Genomic DNA, 23,244 nt, shown 5'->3' with positions numbered 1-23,244 from the left:
TTCTAAGTTCATTATAGCATTTTGTCTCTGCTAGTGGCTTTTCTGTGTAAAGGAAACTTACTAGAAAGACGTAAGACTCCGAGAGAGGTGGATAAAATTCAGAGATGAAGACTGAAAAGGAAAGGGGTATTCTGGGCAGGAGTGAGGGATGGAATGGACAAGGTTGGAGAAACAAGAGGGTATGTAGGGAATAACATGAAATAAATTTGAGAGAGGTAGGGTGGATCCAGACTATGAAGGGCTTTAAATCAATGTCATCCTGAAAAATTTGTATTTTATCCTAGAAGTAATAGGGAATAATCACTTAAAGTTCTTGAAAGGGGGAGTGACTTGGTCAAGAATGAGTAACTTGTGTTGTATAGACTGAAGATTGCTAGGTTTGGAAACCAGAAGTCTGATTAGGCGAGGCTATTATAAAAGTTCAGAAAAATGATAAATGAGGATTTGAATTAGCATGATGACCATTGTTAATGAGGAGTCAAGGAGAGATGTTACAGAGGGAGAATTATATATGCTATACATATGAAAATATATGTATATATTGTAGAGATAAAATATATGAGATGTGTCAGCTACTTGGATATGTAAGGAGAATGAGAGAGAAGACTTGAGGATCATTCCAGGGTTGCCAACTTTTGTGCCTAGAATTGTAATTGTGTCTTCAAAAGAAGTATATGCATTGAAAATGTATGGATTTATGAAGGGAAGTAAAGAGAGGAAGAAGATAATTGTTTTACATACAGTTGGAGATGTCCAATAAGGATTTGACTGTAGAATTGGAATTCAAGAGAGAGAGAGAGATATCAAATTTGATTATGTAAATCTGAGGAATTATCTGAAAAAAAAAATTGAAACCATCAGAGTTGATGAACTCCATCAAGAGAGACTATATAGAGATAGAAGAAAGGAATCCCAGGATAAAACCATGTGCAACCTTCATGGTGAGAGAGTAGGACACGGAGGATGATCCAACAAAAGAGACAGAAAAAGGAATGATCAGATAAGTAGGAGAAAAATTGGGAGAAAGAAGTATAATGAAAGTTGAAGGAAGAGAGAGTATCCAAAAGGAGAAAGTGGTCACTTAGATCAAAAGCAACAGAGAGATCAAGAAGATTGAGAACTTTAAAAAGACTGTCTGATTTAGCAATTAAAAGATCCTTGATAGAAGCGGCTAGGTGCGCATAGTGGATAAAGCACTGGCCTTGGAGTCAGGAGTACCTGGGTTCAAATCTAGTCTCAGACACTTAATAATTACCTAGCTGTGTGGCCTTGGGCAAGCCACTTAACACCATTTACCTTGCAAAAACCTAAAAAACAAAAAACATAAGATCCTTGATAGTCTGAAAAAGAAAATCATAGTTGAGTTTTAATATGCATATATATGTTTTATCTATATATCCATATGTCTGCATATTATATGTTTATGTGTGATATTATATGTATTATATATTCCATTAACTTCCTGTTTGAAATAATTATTCTTGTTTGTTAGGTGCTAGCTAATGTGAGACCTGTTCTACATTCAGGTGTGGGAGAATTCAAAGTTCCATATCCATTTCCACTGCCTCTTCCCTATTACCCACCACCATCCCTATCTTTGCTCAGATTTGATCACAAATGTCCATTTCCTTCTCATTTATTTCACCTCCACCTTGTGTATGGGGGTGGTAGAGGGGGTTCCAGAAGAAAGGTCTTTTGGGGCACAATGTGGGCTCCCTCCCAGTGCTCAAATCAACTCCCTCTCCCACTCTCAAACTCCTGACCTAGTTAATGGCTCTCCTTCCAGGACTCATCAATTCTTCATTTTGAATTTGGTATTTTCTCTCTTGGACATTACCTACATTGAAAAGAATGAAATTAAATGGGGAATAACATTTAGAAAAAAACCATGGGTAAGTTAAGGGCAGCTAGGTCCCACAGTGGGACTTTCCTTCCTCAGTTAAAATTCAGCCTCAGACACTTCTTGGTTGTGGGACTCTGGACAAGTTGTTTAAAATCTGTTTGCCTCAGTTCCTCCTCTGTAAAAATGAGCTGGAGAAGGAAATAGAATCTCTCTAGTGCTTCTGCCAAGAAAAATCCAAATGGGATCATGAAGAGTTATACATGACTGAAATGACTCAACAACAACAACAAAGATGAGGTAAGGTTTTATTCATGTTATGTCCATCTACCAGGAATATTTTCTATGCTTTGTTTAAAGAACTCAGTTTTTGCTTAATGATTTTTTATTTTGCTTAAGTTTTAAAACTTTTGAAAAAGAGAGCCATAAAGGCATAGTAGGCTAGAGAACCATGTAATGAAATCTTATTCATATTATCTGGGTAACCCAGGGGTAAGTTAGAATTGCTCAGTGCTTCTGGATAGCTCTCTAAGACTCAGACATAGAGGAGATATCGACATGCACAGGGGATGGATTTTCTTTATTGGAAGTTCTCTATACTAATGAAATCACAAGTCTAGTCTCAACCCATTTAAGTTATAAAAAGACATCTCTTGGTTAATTGACCCATTGTTGCAGTGGCTCATTGTATTCCATCTGAACTGAACTAATCATTACTTGTATATATATAATACATATGTGTGTATATGTATATATATATATATATATATATAAGCAGAGAAGCTAGCTTGTCTGTATTCTCATGAATAATAAAAATGTTTCTTAAGACTATATATATATATATAGTATATATACATATATATTGTTTATTCTAATGCACAAGAATGATTCACTCAAAGAAGACTTTCTATGGTATAGGATACTATATAGTAGAGTTGGTATAATAGACAGAAACCCTGTGCTCAGAGTAAAAGAATGAGTTTAATTCTTGATTCTTATGCTTAATAGCTCTAACATCTTTTATATGATATTTTCTATATTTTATCTTGTATATAGTTTGATTATATATAGTTGTTATTGTGGTGTCCTCTCCCATTAGTTTCTGAATTCCTTGAAGGCAGGGGTTGTCTTTTTAAAAAAAATTTTTCTTTATTTAAGGCAATGGTGTTAAGTGACTTGCCCAAGGTCACACAGCTAGGCATTTATTAAGTGTTTGGGATCAGATTTGAACTCAGGTCCTACTGACTCCAGAACTGGTGTTCTATCCACTGCACTACATAGTTGCCCCAGGGATTGTCTATTGTCTCTTTTTCTATCTTCATTGCTTAGCAAAGTGCTTTGCATTTAGGAGATGCTTAATAAGTGCTTATTGAATGACTGACTTGTTCTTAAAAATCTCTTATCAGTTCCACATCAGCTCCCAGCTCAGTTGTACTCTGTCTTGGATTCTGGTCTTTACAGACTATGAGAGGCACTCAGGGAAATATAGAATATACCAGATCAATATCTGACTGTTTTTCTTTATGTAAGGTAAAGGGAATCAAGTGACACAATAGATAGAGGGGAAGGAAATTTCCAAACCCCATGGACAGGTTGTTGCTAGCTTCTCTTAAGTTTTCCATGTCCATTAACTTCCTACTCTCTCATACACTGCATTATGATGGGCAAAAGGAGGGGACAGATCTAACTAGGAGTATACCTGTTTTGAAGGTAAGGCCACAACTTAAATATTATTTCCTTACTAGCTATGGCTGGATGTCTGAAAACTCATCTACAATGTCATGTTCCTCTGGTTCCACACTGATTACTAGCAATGTTGATAGAGTATAGGGACCAAAAAGAGAGATTATTTTGAATTGACGCTTGTCCCAGAAAATATAGTACATATGGTTGCCACACTGGCAGACTCTGAGTAGTTTTAATTGTCCTTCTCTGGAATAATTTCAGCTGTATAGTGTGTGTGTGTGTGTGTGTGTGTGTGTGTGTGTGTGTGTGTGTGTGTTTTAAAGGAACAACCTCCAGAATTATGGATGGATGGACACTATCAGAGGTCCTGGACACATTGGGTTTTGGTTATAGACCAACAATAATTATGGAACATTTTTGCACATGAAAGAGAGATGGGGAGGGGAGGGAGGGAGGGGAGGAGAGGGAGAGAGAGAGAGAGAGAGAAGAGAGAGAGAGAGAGGAGAGAGAGAGAGAGAGAGAGAGAGAGAAATTATCTCAAAAGATACTTACCTTTTTCTCTTTTTCTTAGTACAGGCTGTTCCTGTCAGAACCAGAACTGAAAAGTGGAAACAGCTCGGAGGATTCCTTTAGAATAAAAAATGCTCAAACTGAATTTACTTGATTTCTATTGTTGGATTTGTATGTATCACTGTGATATCAATCAATCAATGAACATTTATGAAGAGTCTAATATAACCTAGGGTACTCTAGGGAGATATATATGTGATATAAATAGGAAAATGAGACAATTCTTGTCCTCAAAAGGTTTACATTATACTGAATAAAAATACAGGAATATATATACAAAAATAAATACAAGATGTTTTGGGGGTGAGGACCCCTAACAGCTAGAAATAAGGAAAGGACTCTTGAAGGAAGCAGTATTTGAATTGAGTCTTGAAAGATACTGGGGGTTATAGAATGTAAAGTTGTAGAGGGGAGAGGATTCTAGGCATAGGAGCTTTTCAGAAGCACAAAGGCAGTAATATATAATATATATAATACATATATATACACACACACATGTATAATATGTTTATATACACATATATATGCACACACAAATTTATATATACTATATATACACATACATACACACACATACCTATTATAATATAGTGAGATTGTTGAAGGCTTTAGATCGTCAAAAAAAAAAGTTTGTTTTTATCCCAGGGGCAATGTAGAACCACTGAAGCTCCTTAAGCAGGGAAGCAATATAGTCAGAAGGTTCAGGATTTCAAACAATTTTTTAAAAACCTCTCCCTAAAACTTGTTTAATATAGTTATATGTGTATTACCTTTATCAGATTACTTGCTGTCAAGGGATTGAGGGATGAAAGAGAGGGAGAAAGGAAAATGTAGAACCCAAAATCTTACCCAAAAAATGCTTGCTGAAAAACAATCTTTGCATATAGTTAGAAAAAAAATAAAATCATTAAAAAAGCCCTCCTCCTAAGTTGATCTAACCAAGAGGATCCAACTAATTAATATACAAATCACACAGACATACTCATGTAACCAGAGACACTGGAAGATACTGATGTCTTTGGTCTACCTCATTGCTCTCTCCTGAGTCCCAGTCTTTGCCCTGCAAGAAGAGACTTCATGTGTAAATACCCCCCTCCCACACTGTAAGCTTGATTCTTTCCAAATAATAGTAGAATCACTGAATATCTTAGGGATTATTCAGTTAAACTCAGAGATAGTCAAAGGGAACTTCAGTACTAAATATGTGTAGTTTAAATAAGGCTGAATTCAGGGTTTTTTCCTACTTAGAATGCATTCCTTCCTCAACTCTGAATAGCCATTAGTAACTCTAGCTATTTCTATATTCATATATCCCCACACCTACAAAAGTAGTCTGTTCTAATCAGTTTAATCCAGTCTTCATTACTCTTTCACTGTTTCATTAGTCACATCCTCTGATTTTCATTACTTGATGGTCATCTCCAAAGAGACCCCTTCTCTGATCCTCCAATGATACACAGTCTCATGCTGGTGTTCCAATTTGGTGAGATCTGTTGGAGCTTGTGATCCAAAGCCTTTGAGAATCCAGTCATTTCCACTCCAGTTCCACCCCAGGGATTCATTCATCACAATGGGAATAAATCTGTGTTAAACTGGATTGTATGGACTCACACAGTCTATGTTTAAAAGGATTACAGAATCATAGATATAGAAGTGAGAAGGAGCTCTGTGCTGGAGCTAGTGAAGATAGGAATCAGGAGAGTCGGTTGTTAAATTTTCAGTGGGAGCATTTATACCTTAGAGAGATGGACAAAGGCTACAAATCAAGTTTTGCTTTGCTGTTTATCTAGATTTAGAAAGTAATAGAAAAAATGTAAATAAAGCACAATAAATTGAACACTTTTTTAGATACATTTTTTTTAAAACCTAGAGAGGCAGTTGTTAAACATTTACCAGCAGACCCTGAAACTTAGAGCTCATTTAATCCAATCCCCTCATTTTATAAATGAGGAAACTGGGGTTCAGAGGGTTGAAGTAGTGTGCCCAAGGTCCCACAGTAAGGGGCAGAGTTGGACCAGTATTCAAGCTTATGTCCTGGGACAACCAAATTCAGGGCTATTTCTGCCTCACTATACCTTCTTCCCATCACATTCTTTAGCTCATTCATTCTGGAGGAGTTTCTATTGTATTCTAATTCTATTTCAGGTACACTGACTTTCTCACATCTATATAGAGCACATATTCTTTAAAGTCTTCAAACTTAGATAATTAATTTTTTAAAGGGGGGCAGCTAGGTGGCAACAGTAGAGAGAGCACTACCCTGGAGTCAGAAGGACTTGAATTCAAATTCGACCTCAGACACTTAATAATTGCCTAGTTGTATGACCTTGGGCACTTAACCCCCATTGCCTTAAATGAATAAAATTTTTAAGTCTTCAAACTCAGGACTGACAGTTAAGAAACTGTGGTTCCTATCTAGTTCTGGCTTTACTATGAAGTCATTGTGGGATTTTTGAATAACTGTTTTCTCTTCTTTCTCAAGTATATTTTTTGTACAACAATTCTACATTTATCACTACTCATAAATTACATGCTCTTTGAGGACAGGGACTAATGACTTAGTTTTTTTTCTTTGGGTCCCCCTATGTCTAGCCCAATGTCTGGTTTGTATATAATAAAATGCTTCTTGATTGATTTTCCATCTCTGGGCCTGACTTTCTTTATCTGTCAAACTGTGTATTGGGCTCAAAGATATCTGAGGATCCCACCCAAGCCTTACATTCCAAGATTCTTCTTTTCTTGAAATCTACTCCTCCCCTACTTAGGACTAAGTGAAGTTTGGACTCCCACTAAATCTCCAATAAAGTACTTGTTGACTTGACCCCCAACTTGAACATGATCAGCATGTAGCTGATATATTGGTATATCCTAGATAAGCCCCTGCCCAGGCCAAATGAATTGGCAGGGATTCTATGTCATCATAAGTCCCCCCAGGATCAAGACAGCAGAACCTTTTTTCTCCCCTGAGTGAGAGTAACATTTTGAGCTAAACTTTAAGGTAGGCCACACTTTCTTTTTCTTTTTTAAAATAAGCACCTCCCTTTGGCAAATTTTAGCCATCACCTTCACAAGACAAGTATATTCCAGAAATCAATTGTCAGACCATCCTTTGTAATCCTAAGGGGAAAAGAGAGAAAGAGATAGGTGGTGGGGGGGGGGTAGAGAGGTGGTGGAGAGAGAATGTGTGCATGTTGGGGGGACTTTAGTGTATGTGTTTGAGAGAGAGAGAGACTGAGAGAGACAGAGAGATAGAGAGAGAGAGAAAGAGAGACAGAGAGAGAGAGAGAGAGAGAGAGCGAGAGACAGAGAGACAGAGAGACAGAGAGACAGAGATAGACAGAAAAAGAGAATGAGAGACAGAGACAGAAAGAGGAGACAGACAGAGATAGAGATACAGAAACAGAAAAAGAGAATGAGAGACAAAGATAGAGCAAAGGCAGAGAATGTGAGCATGTGAGGGGAATTTGTGTTGTACGTGTATGTGTGTGTGTGTGTATGAGAGAAAGAGAGACAGAGAGACAGAGACAGAGAGGAGAGAGACAGAGATAGAGACAGAGACAGACAGAAAAAGAGAATGAGAGAGAGAGAGACAGAGACTGACGGAGAATGTGTGCGTTTGGAGGGGCATATGTGTGTATATATGAGACAGACAGAGAAAAGATAGAGAGATGGGAGACCAAAGATAGAAAAAGAGAATGAGAGAGAGAATGCATGTATGAACACAGAAAGAGAGATGGAAAGACAGAGAGACAGACAGGGAGAGAGAGAGAGAGAGAGAGAGAGAGAGAGAGAGAGAGAGAGAGAGAGAGAGAGACAGAGAGACAGAGAGACAGAGAGACAGAGAAACAGAGACAGAGACAGAGACAGAGACAGAGACAAAGAAACTTCTATTTATCTGAATGTTTGACAGCTAGAGAAGGAATATTATTGTTTCACCAGTCAAATACTGGGGCTCTGCTGAAAAAATATTTTCCATCTGCAGGAGAGAAATCAAATGCTTTTGAGAACAGCAGCCAATACATGCAGACTGAGGGCAGCGTGTCAGAGGCCCATTTTCCCCAAGTGCCAAGTTTCCTGCTGAATATTCCAAAAATGACCAATCTAATGCCTGGTACTGAGGCTATGACTGTTTGTCTCTCCCCCAATTCCTATGTTCTTCTCATGTCCTTTGAAAATTCTCTCCTCTGCTCCAAAAGGCTAAATAATTTGAAGTTTGGGGTGGGGGGTAGGAAGCATAGCTGCCCTGTGTTAACCTGAAGTAAGACCTTTCAATCTGGCTTGCTTCAGCAAGACTCGTAGACCAATGCCTCTTTTCAGTGATGGAGTCATAGATTTACCTGGAAGGAGAATTTGGGAAGGGCCACTGAGATTATCTCCTGGACTCCAGATGGGACAGTCACCAATTCAAGCTTTCTTTTAGAGGTCTCTGGGAAAGAAGATCTCTATGGCTTGGTTCCACTATTCCATTCCATTCCAATCCAATTTAATTCAATAAATATTTATTAAGTACACAGAGTGTTGTACAGTGTTGGGCACTGTGAAGACAAAGGAGAAAAATGACCACTTCTGTTGTTAAAGCATTTTCACTCTTAAAATCATAGAATTTAGAGATAGAAGACATTTTAGAGCAGAGGTTTTTGCTCTCAGGTCCAGGGATAGATTTCAGGAGGTCTGTAAACTGAATGGGAAAAAATCAGTAGTCTCTAAATGAAATTTATCATTTACTTTCATTATTTTAAAACATTTTTGAAAAGATTTCATAGGTAACTGCTAAAAGGATACATTGCATACATACAAATAAAATTATAATCCCTGAGTTAGGGACAATATAGTACTAATTTCCCTCATTTGATACTTAATACAACAATCAATAACTTTACTACACAAGTGAGAAAAAAAAGCACTCTCTCAAAATACTTTTATGAAATAATAACAGACATACCTAAACCAGGAAAGGATAAAGCAAAGGAGAGCTATAGACCAAAATCATTAAGGAATATCAATTCTATATATATATATTATATATATATATATATATATATATATTATAAAGAAGAGTCATAGTTTAGTAGAAGGAGCCTTGTATTCAGAATCAAAAGAGCAAGCAGATGCAACTCCACTAGTGGTAAACTTGAAAGTCTTAGTTTCCTGATCTGTAAAATGTGGATATGTAATACTTTTTACTACTTAATGCACTGGTGTGTTGTGAGACTCAAATTAAATAATGAATAGAAAAGTAATCAATCAACTAACAATCAATAAGTATATATAAATACATACTATGTTAGATCATAGGGGGTTGAAATAAAGAATAAAACAATAACTACCTTTAACGGGGAGACTAAAGATATTTTTGGTAAATATTAAGAAAATAAATATAAATAAATGCAAGGACATTAAAATAAAAGGTAGTTATGAAGAGAGGTCTCTAGCAGATGAGGAGGGTATTGGGAGATGTCCTATTGCACACGATTGTGTGCTACATTTTGAAGGAAAAGAATGGTTCTATGAAGAGTTGAGGAAGTGCATTTTAGGTATGGAGGACAATCAGCAAATGCAAAAATATGGCTTTGAGAGATCAAATGTATGGGTGAAGAAGGAAGAAAGTCAAATTGGCTAAATTGTATACAGGGAGGAGAGTAATGCACAATGAGGTTGAAAAGATAAGTTGGGAAGGGGCAGAATTGTGAGGGGCTTTAAGAACTAAAGGGAGGGAGGCTAGGTGGCGCAGTGGATAGAGCACTGATCCTGGAGTCCAGGAGTATCTGAGTTCAAATTTGGCCTCAGACACTTAATAATTGCCCAGCTTGTGTGGCCTTGGGCAAGCCACTTAAACCCCCTTTGCCTTGCAAAAACCTAAAAAAAAAAGAACTAAAGGGAGGTATGGTAGCACTAATGTGCACTAATGTGCTACAAGAAATGTTGCATAGGTGAATCTCAGAAAAAAATTGGAATATCTTACCTGAACTGATGCAAAGTAAAGTGAGCAGAGCCAGGAGAATACTGTACATAGTAACAGCAACATTGTGTGATGAGTCACTGAAAAACTTAGCTCTTCTCCACAAGACAATGGTTCAAGACAACTCCAAAGGACTTATGATGAACATGCTGCCATATCTAGAGAAAAAAACTGATAAAGTCTGAGTTTAGATTGAAGCATACTATTTTGACTTTATTACTTTCCTTTTGTTCTGTTTCTTCTTCTTTTTTGTTTTTGTTTTTTTAGGTTTTTGCAAGGCAAAGGGGGTTAAGTGGCTTGCCCAAGGCCACACAGCTAGGTAATTATTAAGTGTCTGAGACCCGATTTGAACCCAGGTATTTCTGACTCCAGGGCCGGTGCTTTATCCACTACGCCACCTAGCTGCCCCTCTGTTTCTTCTTTTACAACATTAAGTTGCTTGCCATTTTAAGGAGGAGGAAGGTGAACAGAGAGAGAGAGAAAATTTTGGAACTCAAAATTTTTTTAAAATGAATATTAAAAATAATTGAAAAAATAAAATACAAAATATAAAAAAGAATTACACAGAGAAATTTCTATTTATCCTGAAGACAATAGGGAATCTATGAAGTTTATTGAGTAGGGGAAGTGATATGATCAGATCTATGCTTAAGGAAATCACCTTGGCAGCTATGTAAAGGATGAATTTTATTTTATATAACTTAAATTTGAGATGTTTATAGATTATACAGTTCAAGATGTAAAAGAGGCAGTTTGTGAAATTGGAGCTCAGGAGAGTGATTGATTCCGGATATACAGATTTTGAAATCATAGAGAATTGAATCCAAGGGAACAGATGAGATCACTTAGGGAGAGAGCAGAAAGAGACATGAGGGTAAGGGACATTAGTGACCCTAACATGCATAAAGATCAAACAAAGGAAACTGAAAAGAGTGGTTAGACTGCTAGGAAGAGAGGATAGTCAGGACAACCTAGAGAAGAGAGAGTGTCTGGAACAAGAGAGAGGACAAGAATAACAAATGCAGAGAGATCAAGTGTGAAGATTTTTTGGGATTTGGCAACATGGAGATCATGGATAACTTGAGAGAGAGAATTTCACTTAAATGATAAGGTCAGAAACCAAATTACTCAGGGCGGTGAAAGGGAGGTTGTGAATGTAGACTGCTTTTTTCCCTCTGTGAGACTGAGAAAGGGAGGAGAGATGTGGGATAGATAATAGCTTGAGGAAATGTTGGAGTTAATCAAGATTTTTTTTTAAGTGGGAGAGACTTGGGCATAATGCATACCACAGAAGAAGTGATAGGGAGAAATCTAAAGTAAGAGAGACAATGATCACTCCAGTTGGGGAGTGAACTTGAGGTTGAGGTGTCTTAGTGACCCTCAACAAGCATTTATTAAAAATTTCCCATGAGTGAAGCTAGGTGATGCAGAGGATAGAGCACCAGATGGAGACAAGAGGACCTGAGATCAAATCTGATCTCAATAGTTGTGTGACCCTAGGAAAGTCACTTAACCCTGGTTGCCTCTTAAAAAAATAAAAGAAAGAAAAATCCACTGTGGTCTCTTTTCATTTATAGACTGAGTCCTGACAGTGAGATACCTTCTGACTCCAGCATTTGCTGATTAGCCATTTTGCTCAAGAATGAAGTCAGGTTCAAGTTCTTAATTCTTCAGGAAAAAAATTTGATTGCCTTCCTCCCTCCATGATATAGATGTTTACAGGAATTTTGGTAGTTTGGGTGAGCTTGGCTTGGAGATGGGGGAGACCAGATCAGGGATGAAAGAGGAAGAGGGAAATTGGTCCCTCCTACTTCCCTCCTGCATCTGCCTGGTGAACAGATGCCCTTTCTTTCCCAGCACTCTCAGACCCATCTTCTTTATGGGCCTGGCAGGCGCTGAGAGAGAAAGGCTCGAATCAGGGAAAATAAATCAAATGAGGTGTAAAATTGTTCCAAGCTACGCGCTGTAAAACTGTGGTGACATGTCGTTAGCGAAGGCACCGGGGGCTGGCAATGACGGGCAGGCACCTGACAGACAAGAGACAGTAATTAGTCTTGGAGTGATGTTCGCTTACAGATCTGATTGGAGCAGGGGGAGGGGAAGAGAGGACATGGATTGAGAGGTGCTCAGAGGGCCCCATCATGTCATGATGGGAAACATTGGAGGTTTCCAAAGGAATTCTAGGAAAGATGAGCTTGGGGAAGAAGGTGACAATGAAAGATTACTTTTCTTTTCATGGGCAACCTTCTCCATTACAAAGTTGCCAAATCTCAGATCTACCATAGAACAAAAGTTTAAGAGCTGGAAGGGACATTAAAGATGGCACATTGGGTTACAAAAATGTTTGCCTGGAAGCTACATGGAACTCTTCAGCTCTTTAAGGAGAGAGGCTAGGGAGCAAAGATTCAGAGTAATGGGGGAAGCAGAAAGAACTCTGGACATGGAGTCTAATGGTTTCAGAGCTGGAGTCAAAGATCCTAGGCTGGAAACCTGACTCTGATGCTTATTACTTACTATATGATCTTGGTCAAGTTGCCTAAATTTTCTGTGCTTCAATTTTCTCCTTCATAAAATGAGCAAATCAAACTACATGTCTTCAAAGGATCCCTTTGAACTCTAATGATACTCTGTGTCAATCCTTGATCCCTTCATTTTTTTAGATGTGGAACCTGAGAGTCAGAGAAGTAAAGCCAGACATGTGAGAAGAGAACCAAGAGACAGTCATGAAAACCCAATGTACTGGCTTAGTAGTGGGACTTGCAAGAGAACCCACATCTCCTGTGTCCAAGGAAGTGAGCAATGACTCTTAATGAACTTGAGGCTAGTCTATCAGGCTCCTTCTTCAAAAATACAGGACTTGAATATCTATCTTTATGTAAAACCAGTTTTCTACATAGATGCCCATTTACTCCTGCCTCTTCTTCATTTAGGGAGTGATCCTATAAGTAGGGAAGTGTTACAGTTCAAACCTGCTTAGGATATCTGACTGATATTTTCAATGTGAGTATTTGCACTTCATTGAATATCTAAACTTAAGGAAGTGATGGAGAAAATATGTCAATAATTTAGATTAATCTGAAAAGTATGTAGCAAGGTTTTCAGAAATTCAATTGCTACACAGTTATCAACTCATGAATAAGAGAGTTAATATGAATAAAACATACCAAGGGGGTTGCAGAATCTGATTATAAGACATCACGTAAGTCAAAATGGTGCAGTAGAATATATCCTAGATTGGGCATCAGAGAAGTTGGGTTTAAAGTCTGGATCTGCTACTTTACTATCCTTTTGAGTCTTTGTTTTCTCATTTATAAAATTAAGAACTGGGAAAGATGACTTCTAAAATTCCATGTATCTCAAAATTCTGATACTATCTATACTGCAGGAAAGGGGAATACGGGAGTCCTGTGCTAAGAAGGTGGCAGCAAGATGTGCCAAAGTTTTTCAGAGTTCTGGACTTGGAGACAGGAAGACTCATCTTCATGAGTTCAAATCTGACTTCAGACATTTACTAGCTAAGTAACCTTGGGCAAGTCACTTAACTCTGTTTGCCTCAGTTTCCTTATCTGTAAAATGAGAAGGAAATGGCAAACCACTCCATTATCTTTACCAAGTCCCAAATGGGGTCCCAAAGACTTGGATACAATTGAAATAACTCATCAGCAACAAAAGTGCTAAAAAGAGAATTCACCAGGAATGGTGAATGGTCTGTTAGTTTAGGGTCAAGGAAGCAGGGGAGAACAGTAAAATAAAAGATACTTGCTTAACTGTGAATTTTTAGAAGCCATGTACTTTTTAAACCCTCAGAAAGAGATAATTTTAAACCCTTTCAAAGCTGGGAGCAGCTTGAGGGCAGAAACTATCTTTGCTTCTTTTTGCAAATATATTTTTATTTATTTCCTTAAATATTGCTAATTGAATTAAATTTTCTTAAGCATGTGCTTTTTAAAATTTAAAGTTCCAAATTCTATTGTCCTAAATTCCTCACCCCTTGAAAAAGAGATTAATATGATATTTGATTATGCACTTGAAATCATGCAAAGCATGTTTCCATTTTAACCATGTAACTTTTTGTATTTACAGCATTTAGCTTACAGTAATGGGTGCATATAGTAGGTGCTTAACAAATTCTTATGACTGACTGAACTAATACTTCCATTGCAGGAGCCAGAAAAAAGAGACCTAGATATGGAGCCAGAAGCTCTGAGTTCTAGTCTTCATTTTTTTCTACTTCCTACTTGTGTGCCTCTGAGCAAGTTACTTTGATTTCTCTGGTCCTCAACTTCCTCTTTCATAGAATGATGGGAAAGGAAGTTTATAAAGTGAATAGAATCTTAGAAAACTTAGATATTATAGACCTCTGGAGAAAACTGAATGGAGATAGAAAGGAATATACCTTTTTCCATGGTATCTATACCAAAATTTACCATGTATTAGGATAAGAATGTTACAATCAAATGCAGAAAGGCCTTTCAGATCATGATGCAATAAAAATTATATGTAATAAATGGCTATGGAAAGATAAACTAAAAATTAATTGGAAACTAAACAACCTAATTTTAAAGAATGAATGGATAAAACAACAAATCATGGAAAAAAACAATTTCATCTCAGAAAATGACAATAATGAGACATCATACCAAAATTTAAGGGATGCAGTCAAAGCATTTTAGAGGGAAATTTTATATCTTATATGAATAAAATAGAGAAAGAGGAAAAAGAGCTAGAAAAAGAACAAATTAGAATGATGGGATAGTACCAGAAACTGGTCACTAGAGGCTGGAATGCTGTGCTCCAAGGGATCATGAGCAGCAACAAAGTCCTCACAGAGATTACATTCTATTGGAACAAACAATATGTATATATAAAAGTAAATACAAAGAAAATACAACATTATATAGGGGGTGATTAGGGAATGTTTGTAGAGCAGACTGCTCAGAATGCTTCAAGGATTCTGAAAACTAAAGATGATGGGGAGAGAATGCACTCCAGGCCTATATAGAGCACCATTTCCTTTTTTTTTGGTTAATGAAAAGAAGCAGTAATGAAAAGTTGAATTTGAGGAACAACTTATTCCACTTTGGCTGGAATGTGTGAAAGGTTAAGGAGGAGTAGTATAATGAAAATTAAAACTAGAGTCATATGATGAAGGCCTTAAATGCCATTTCCTCCATGACAAAATGCCACTAAAAGTCTTTGAAGAGAGAAGTGATACAATCAAAACTACATCTTAGCAAGGTTATCTTGGCAGTTTTATAGAGGATGGAGAGACTGGAAGCCTACAGAGCAACTATAAAGTTTTTGCTTTAGTACTGGAGAAAGGTAGTATGGGCAGTATGGGTATGGGCAGTAATTGAGTGAGTGAAGAGAAGGGGAAAGATTCTAGATAAGTCATAGAGAAATTTGGTACTAGAAGGATAACTTATAAATAGCTCTGAAGTTATAAATCTAGGCAAGTATGTTGTAAAGTGAGTACAGGTCTATATCTCAGTTCAAATCCGACCTCAGTTAATTACTAGTTGTGTGATCCTGAGCAAGACAATTAAAATCTCTTTCCTGCCTCAGTTTCCTCATCTGTAAAATGCAGTTAATAACTCCAAGCTCTCAGGATAGTTGAAAGAGATAAAATGAGATATTATATATAAAGTACTTTGCAATACAAATATAGTTATTATTAAGTTATATAAAGCAGCTAAGTGGCATAGTGGATAGAATGCTATGCTTGGAATCAGAAAAACTGAGTTCAAGTCTAGCCTCAGATACTTACTAGTTGGGTAGCCCTAGGACAACCAGGTAAAGAAATCAGGGTGCTATTGACAGCAGTTTAGTAGAGAAACTAGATCTGAATATAAAGATCTGGGAGTCAATTACACAGAAATAATATTTAGACCCAAGGAAGCAGATGAGTTGAATAAAGGTAAGAGGACATGGAGGGAGAAAAGGATTGCTTAGGACCATACCCTAATAAATAAAAGAGGAAGACATGGATAGAGATCCAACAAAGAAGACTGAGGAGGAACAATCAGGCAAGGAGAGATATCAAGAATGATAACTGGTTAAAGGCTATCTGATTTTGAGATCATTGGCAACCTTGGAGAAGGCAGTTTTCAGTGAGTGGTATACAAGTAGGAAGTCAAATTACCAGGAATTGACAAGAGATTGGGTAGTGCGATAAAGGGATTGAGAGTAGACAATTCTTTTTAGGAATTTGCCAGCGAAAAGGAGAAGAGCTGAAGGGATGGTAACTTGAGAAGTTAAGAGAGTCAAGGAAAGGGGGTTTGTCTCTGTGTGTGTGTGTGTGTGTGTGTGTGTGTGTGTGTGTGTGTGTGTGTGTGTGTGTGTGTGTGTTTTAAAGGGTCAGGTAGTTATGAGGAAAGTGCTTTGAAAACTTAAAGTACCATGGAAATGTAAAGCCTCCAGGTGGTGCGGTGGATGGGGGCACTGGACATGGGTCAGAAAGACCTGAATCTAAATCCAGCCTCGGACCCTGGATGTGAGCAATTCCTTTACATTCTCAGTTACTTTTCTGTAAAATGAACTTAATAATAGCACCTTTGAGTCAGGGTTGCTTTGAGAATAAAATGAGGCAATATTGCTTAAAGTATTTCACAAATCTTTTATCTGCAGTTATTATCATTTGGAATCCTCTCCCTACCCTTTGATTCTCAATTACAAATAATTTTCCACAGTACAAACAGTACATTAAAGTGGAAAGGGTGATTTAGGAAACCAGAGTCAAGAATCCTTAGTTCACACCCCAGCTCTGATAATTACTACTTAAGTGATCCTGAACAAGATAATTAATCTCCCTGTATCTCAGTTTCCCTCATCTTTAAAATGAAGATGTTGGATCAAGTGATCATGGAGATCGCTTCCAGCTGTACATCCATTAATCTTGTTATGCTATGAGAAGACTGGAATTACCCAAATAATTGCCTTAGCTCTTTGCTTCCCTCTGCTGGTGTAGAGACAGATTGAATTGGGTGTCAGTGACAGCAGTTGACTTGGTCCTGGTTCCTTTATATCTCCCCCTCCTTCCTTTCCCAAATCCTTGAGCAGTTCAGGACTCAGTCAACTTAGAATTCAGTGTAGATTTCTCAGAAAAAAGGCAAAGAAGGGAAGTCAGCCTTTGATTGGTGGTGGTGGTAGAGGGGGATGAAAGATGGGGGTTAACCTGAACTCCTCAGAGAGTTTCCCTAGAGAAGTTTCATGCTTCATTGAAAATGCATGAAACCAAAGATGTGATTCTTCGTGTAATAATGTATCCCAAACAAGCTATTAAGACCTTCTTACCATTAATCATTAGTGGAGTGGCTAATTGATTTTCAGGCATAGAGTCTGTAAGGTACACTGGAATGTTATTTATGACTTGTGATTGCCAGTGTAAAGTAATACTCTCCTCATCCTGCCCTTTAAGACTGTCTACAACATATCTTTTCCAGGTTTTTCTCTCATTACTCCCCTCTAGGAACCTTCAAAGTCAGACTGTGCTTCTTTCTGTCCCTAGAAAATATATTATAATTTACTGCCTCTTTCTTCACCTTTGCAAATACTGTTTCTTTCATTTGGAAAGCACTTTCTCCTCCTAACACTGCCTATTAGAATCCTGGTCATACTTTGTGAAATAGCTTAATTCCATCTCCTCCACAAGACCTTTGAAGTCTGACCACCTTTCTTCCCTCTCTGAACTTAGAATCTTAGATGTAGAGATGGAAGGATTTTAAGATAAGTAAGACACATTAGAAAGACCACTTTCAAAGAAGCTGGATTCAAATCCTACCTCTCATAGAGTATATAGTTCTCTCTCTGTGGTAATTCATGACCTTGTGCATGCATTCAGAATTTAGGGTACTAGAAGGTGAGACCAAAGTCTTGGTTTCTAAGTGTGGGTGGCTGTCTACTTCTAATAATGAGCCCCCACTAGTGTACTTTCCATTAGCAATTAGCCAATCTTACTTCTTTTAGAAAAGATATTTACTAAGATGGTATGGTAAGAACAGATAGTACAAGCATTCCTGCCAAAACTGGATAACTCTCTTCCACAAAAACACAAAATATCCTTGAGAGAGAGGACTCAAATCTAAAGAGATAGTGAGGGACACATATAGGGAATACAACTGGTAAAGGGGATGACTTCTATCTGCCTTTGGAAGTATGCTTTTTTTTTAGTTTTTTTTGCAAGGCAATGGGGTTATGTGGCTTGCCCAAGGCCACACAGCTAGGTAATTATTAAGTGTCTGAGGCTGGATTTGAACTCAGGTACTCCTGACTCCAAGGCCAGTGCTCTATCTACTGCGCCACCTAGCTGCCCCATCTTTTATACTTTCAAAGAACTACAAGGGGCTACACTTCATGAAGCTGGCCACATTTTCAGGGGACTGTCTTTTCAAAACTGTTGCATGTGCTTCCACTATTTCAGACACTTCTACTTCAGAGGATATTGTTATGGCCACCATTTAGCTCTAACTACTGACAGACCCTCATTTGAAACTCTGGATCTCCTGAAGTAACAAGCTTGTCTTAGTACTTAAATCCTGGAATATCTTTTTTCTTCCTTTTTGGTGTCTTTTTAATTTTAATTTATTTTTTTCCATTTATACGCAATGGTAGTTTTCAACATTCAACCATTTGAAAGTTTATGCGTTCCTATTATTTTATTAGAAACCAGGAGGGATGGGATTTTAGGGAAGCCTAGAGAGATTTGCATGAGCTGATGCTGAGTGAGATGAGCAGAACCAGAAAAACACTGCATACCCTAACAGTAACATGGGGGTGATGATCAACCTTAACGGACTTGCTCATTCCATCAGTGCAACAATCAGGAACAATTTTGGGCTGTCTGCAAAGGAAAGTGCCATCTGTATCAAGTTAAAGAGCAGTGGAGTTTGAACAAAGTCCAAGGACTATTCCCTTTAATTTAGGAAAACAACAGATATCTTATTGTCTGATTTTGTTATCTCTTAGACTTTTTGTCTCTTCCTTAAGGATGTAATTTCTCTCTCATCCCACTCAATTTGGATCAATGTACAACAATGGAAACAAAGTAAAGACTGAAAAAAAACCCAACTAATGTTTCTGACAAAGGACTCATTTCTAAAATACACAGAGAACTGAGTCATATTTTTTTAAAAAAGCCATTCCCCAATTGACAAATGGTTGAAGGATATGCAAAGGCAATTTACAGATAAGGAGATCAAAGTAATCCCTAGTTATATGAAAAATTACTTATTAGAGAAATGCAAATTAAAGCTTCTCTGAGGTACCACCTCACACCTCTCAGACTAGCCAATATGACCAGAAAGGATAACGATCATTGTTGGAAGGGTTGTGGGAAATCTGGGACACTATTGCATTGTTGGTGGCGCTGTGAACTCATCCAACCTTTCTGGAGAGAAATTTGGATCTACTCCCAAAGGGCAACAAAAATGTGCATACCTTTTGATCCAGCAATACCACTACTGAGTCTATACCCTGAAGAGATCATGAAAAAGGGTAAAAACATCACTTGTACAAAAATATTCATAGCAGCCCTGTTCGTTGTATCAAAGAATTGGAAATCAAGTAAATGTCCTTCAATTGGGGAATGGTTTAGCAAACTGTGGTATATGTATGTCATGGAACACTATTGTTCTATTAGAAACCAGGAGGGATGGGAATTCAGGGAAGCCTGGAGGGATTTGCATGAACTGATGCTGACTGAGATGAGCAGAACCAGAACATTGTCTACCCTAACAGCAATATGGGGGCAATGATCAACCTTGATGGACTCACTCATTCCATCAGTGCAACAATCAGGGACAATCTGAGGCTGTCTGCAATGGAGAATACCATCTATATCCAGAAAAAGAACTGTGGAGTTTGAGCAAAGACCAAGGACAATTACCTTCAATTTAGAAAAATAAACTGCTATCTTATTGTCTGATCTTGCTATCTCTTATACTTTATGTTTCTTCCTTAAGGATATGATTTCTCTCTCATCACATTCCATTTGGATCAATGTATACCATGGAAACAATGTAAAGATTGGCAAATTGCCTTCTGTGGGGGGGGGGAAGTAAAATTGGGGGGGGTATATTATAAAACTCAAAATGAATAAAATCTTTAACCTAAGAAAAAAAGAAAGTTTATGTGTTCCACATTTTTCTACCACTCTGTCTTCCCCTCCCCTCCCCATGGCAGCAAGCAATCTCTTAAGAGTTGTACATGTACAATTGTGTTTAATATATTTCCATATTAGTATGTTGTGAAAGAGAAATTAGTACTAAGGAGGAAAATTATGAGAAAGAAAGAAAAAACAAATTTTGATAAATGAACATAATATGCTTTGCTCTACATTCAGATCCCATAGTTTTTGCTTGCTTGTTTGTTTTTTCTGGATATGGATGTCATTTTCCATAACAGGTCCCTCAGGATTGTCTTTGATCACTGAACTGTTTAAAGAAGCTGCATCCATCATGATTGAGCCACTAGTTTACCATTTCACCTAAGAGCACACAGAAAAACAAAACCCAAACACAGAAATGGCAGGTATTCACAGCATACATAGCTCAGTAGCTATTCCTTCACTGATCCAGCACTCAGAGAGACAAATTATTATTATTGCCCTTTGATGCTACTGGCAGCTAGGTGGTGTGGATAGAGCATTGGACCTGGACTCAGGAAGACTCCACTTTCTGAGTTCAAATTTGGTCTCGGACACTTACTAGCTGTGTGACCCTGGGAAAGTCAATTATCCCTACTTATCTTAGTGTCCTCATCTGTAAAATAAGCTGAGGAAGGAAATGGCAAACAACTCCAATATCTTTACCAAGAAAATCCAAAATGTGGTCATGGAGAGTTGGACATGGATGAAGAATGACTAAATCATGGCAACTTTGAAGCCACAAAGGAGTGACAGAGGCTCAGTGACCCCTGAGTCATCAATGTTTGTTGCTCTGCAGTCTATTAGAGAACTCTTTTTTTTTTTTAATTACCCATTGTGAATCCCTGAGTCATTATGGCCAAAAGTAGTCTTACTCCAAGTTTTTACATGGTCTCTTGGACTGGAACTAGGAAAGAAATAACCATATATGATCTAAGAACATGACCCATTGATTAGTCTACCCCAATTATACTTACTACCTTTGTGTTTTACCCTTCCTGGGTCTTGGTTTCCTCATCCATAAAATGAGGGTCTTAACCTTTGAGTCCTTTCCATTTGTAGATCTAAGATCTATAATTTTTGGACTTCTCATCTGACCTTACCGATCTCATTTTAGAGATAAAGAAGCTGAAGACTTAAGGAAATTGAAAGGTGAAGTGACTGTCCATTGGCACACCTATCTTTTGACAGGTCTTGACTTCCTGACTTTAGTGTGGTGATGTTGTGGGTCAAGATTCTGGTGGAACTGGGATAAAGTGAGTTAACTTCCCACAATAGCAGCTGGAGATATGAGGAAGGAAGTTGTGGTGTAGACCTGGAATAGTTTTGGTTAACTTTACTCTGAGTGCATTGATCTGGGACCCAGCTGAGGACCCTTAAAACAAAAAAGACTTTGGCAGAAGATCCTGGGGCTCCAGGGAAGCTCCTTGCCACAGCTTTTCACTTCCTCTCTGGCATCTTTTACCTTCTTTTATCTTCTTGAATTGCTTTTTAACCTCATTGGAAATTGCTTTTACCTGGGAATATTTGAAAATATTTTTATTAGGTGGATTATTTATTTGAGTACTTAGACTCTGAGTGATTTTGTTCCAGATGCCAAATTGAATTGAGACAAGCACTCTTTCTATTTCATATGTATTTGCATAACATTTCTGAACTTTGTATTATAAATTATTTCCTTCTATGTTGTCTCATATGATCCTCAAACAACATTGTGACTTGAGTAGGACATGTTATAGATAAGAAAATTGAGACTCAGAGAAGTTCATTAATTTGCTCAAGGTCATTTAGGGTGATAGTGACAAGGAAAGTTTAGAATCAGTGTTTCCTGGTTGCTAGTATTTTTTTTTCAGTAGAATATAAACTCCCTGAGGGCAGAGACTCATATTTATTTTTGTCTTTGTATCCTTAGCAGTTAGCACAGTGCTTTATACATAGCAGATATTTAATAAGTGCTTACTGGATTGAACTGGATTCTGTCACATCATGATACCTCTTTTATTATAATTATTATTATTATTAATTTATTTATTTAAGGCAATGGGGTTAAGTGACTTGCCCAATGTCACACAACTAGGCAATTATTAAGTGTCTGAGACAGGATTTGAACTCAGGTCCTCCTGACTCCAGGGCTGGTGCTCTATCCACTGCACCACCTAACTGCCCTACCATGATGCCTCTTTGCCCATTCCCATGGAATCAAAGATTTGCAAGCCTAAATCTACTTTCTTCCAGTATTATTAGACACAATCTAATTCTAGGCAAATAATGAGGTTTGGATAGGCTGTCAAGATAGGATATAATGGTAGATGGCAGATACATCATTATTCTTTTGTATTCAAAGGTGCTGGAATCAGTAAGCAAGTACAAGATCTCTGAAAGACCAGTGAGTGATTAGTTAACTGCATAGAATGCATTAATGTCATCTATGATTCTTTTGAACACAATTCAAGAAAAATTGATTGCTTGGATACAAAGGAAATGGAAACTCATTCAAATTTAAGGTATAACAACCTATAAGAAAGTGAATGACCTTGAAAATCAAAAACTCCATTGAATACCCTTATTTCTATAGGACTTTGACTGATGTTAATTCTCTTAATTGAAGCAACCAATTCTTAATTATTGTTGTCACATGAAATAATCACACAATTCATGGTATTAGGTGAGAAAAGATTTTGTCAGTACATTCAGTTGCCCTTTAGGGTTTAGAATCTGGTCCCCACTGGACCAGAACTTTCTAGAACTAGTTTATCAAAATTTCAAATATTTCCAAATACTCAAATATTGAATATCTGGAGGTTCAACTCTATGTATAGCTTTTGAATTCCATGGGTCAATGCAAGAGGTTGAAATCCAAGTCAAATACCTGGGAACTGTATCTAAATCATTTTCAGAAACAATAGAGATTACCTTTCTGATTGGGAGAGAATGTCCAGAGAGAGTTTTGCACTATTCTATCCCCAGTCAATTTTTGTAAGATCAAAGACTCTTTTCCTTTATTTATTCTTTAACTTTGCTCTGTTCAGTTTCCAATTCTGACCACAG

This window comes from Macrotis lagotis, chromosome 4 (genome assembly GCF_037893015.1).
Source record: "Macrotis lagotis isolate mMagLag1 chromosome 4, bilby.v1.9.chrom.fasta, whole genome shotgun sequence".
Lineage (NCBI taxonomy): Eukaryota > Metazoa > Chordata > Mammalia > Peramelemorphia > Peramelidae > Macrotis > Macrotis lagotis.
The sequence above is the reverse complement of the archived record's forward strand: the minus strand, read 5'-3'. Positions refer to the sequence as shown.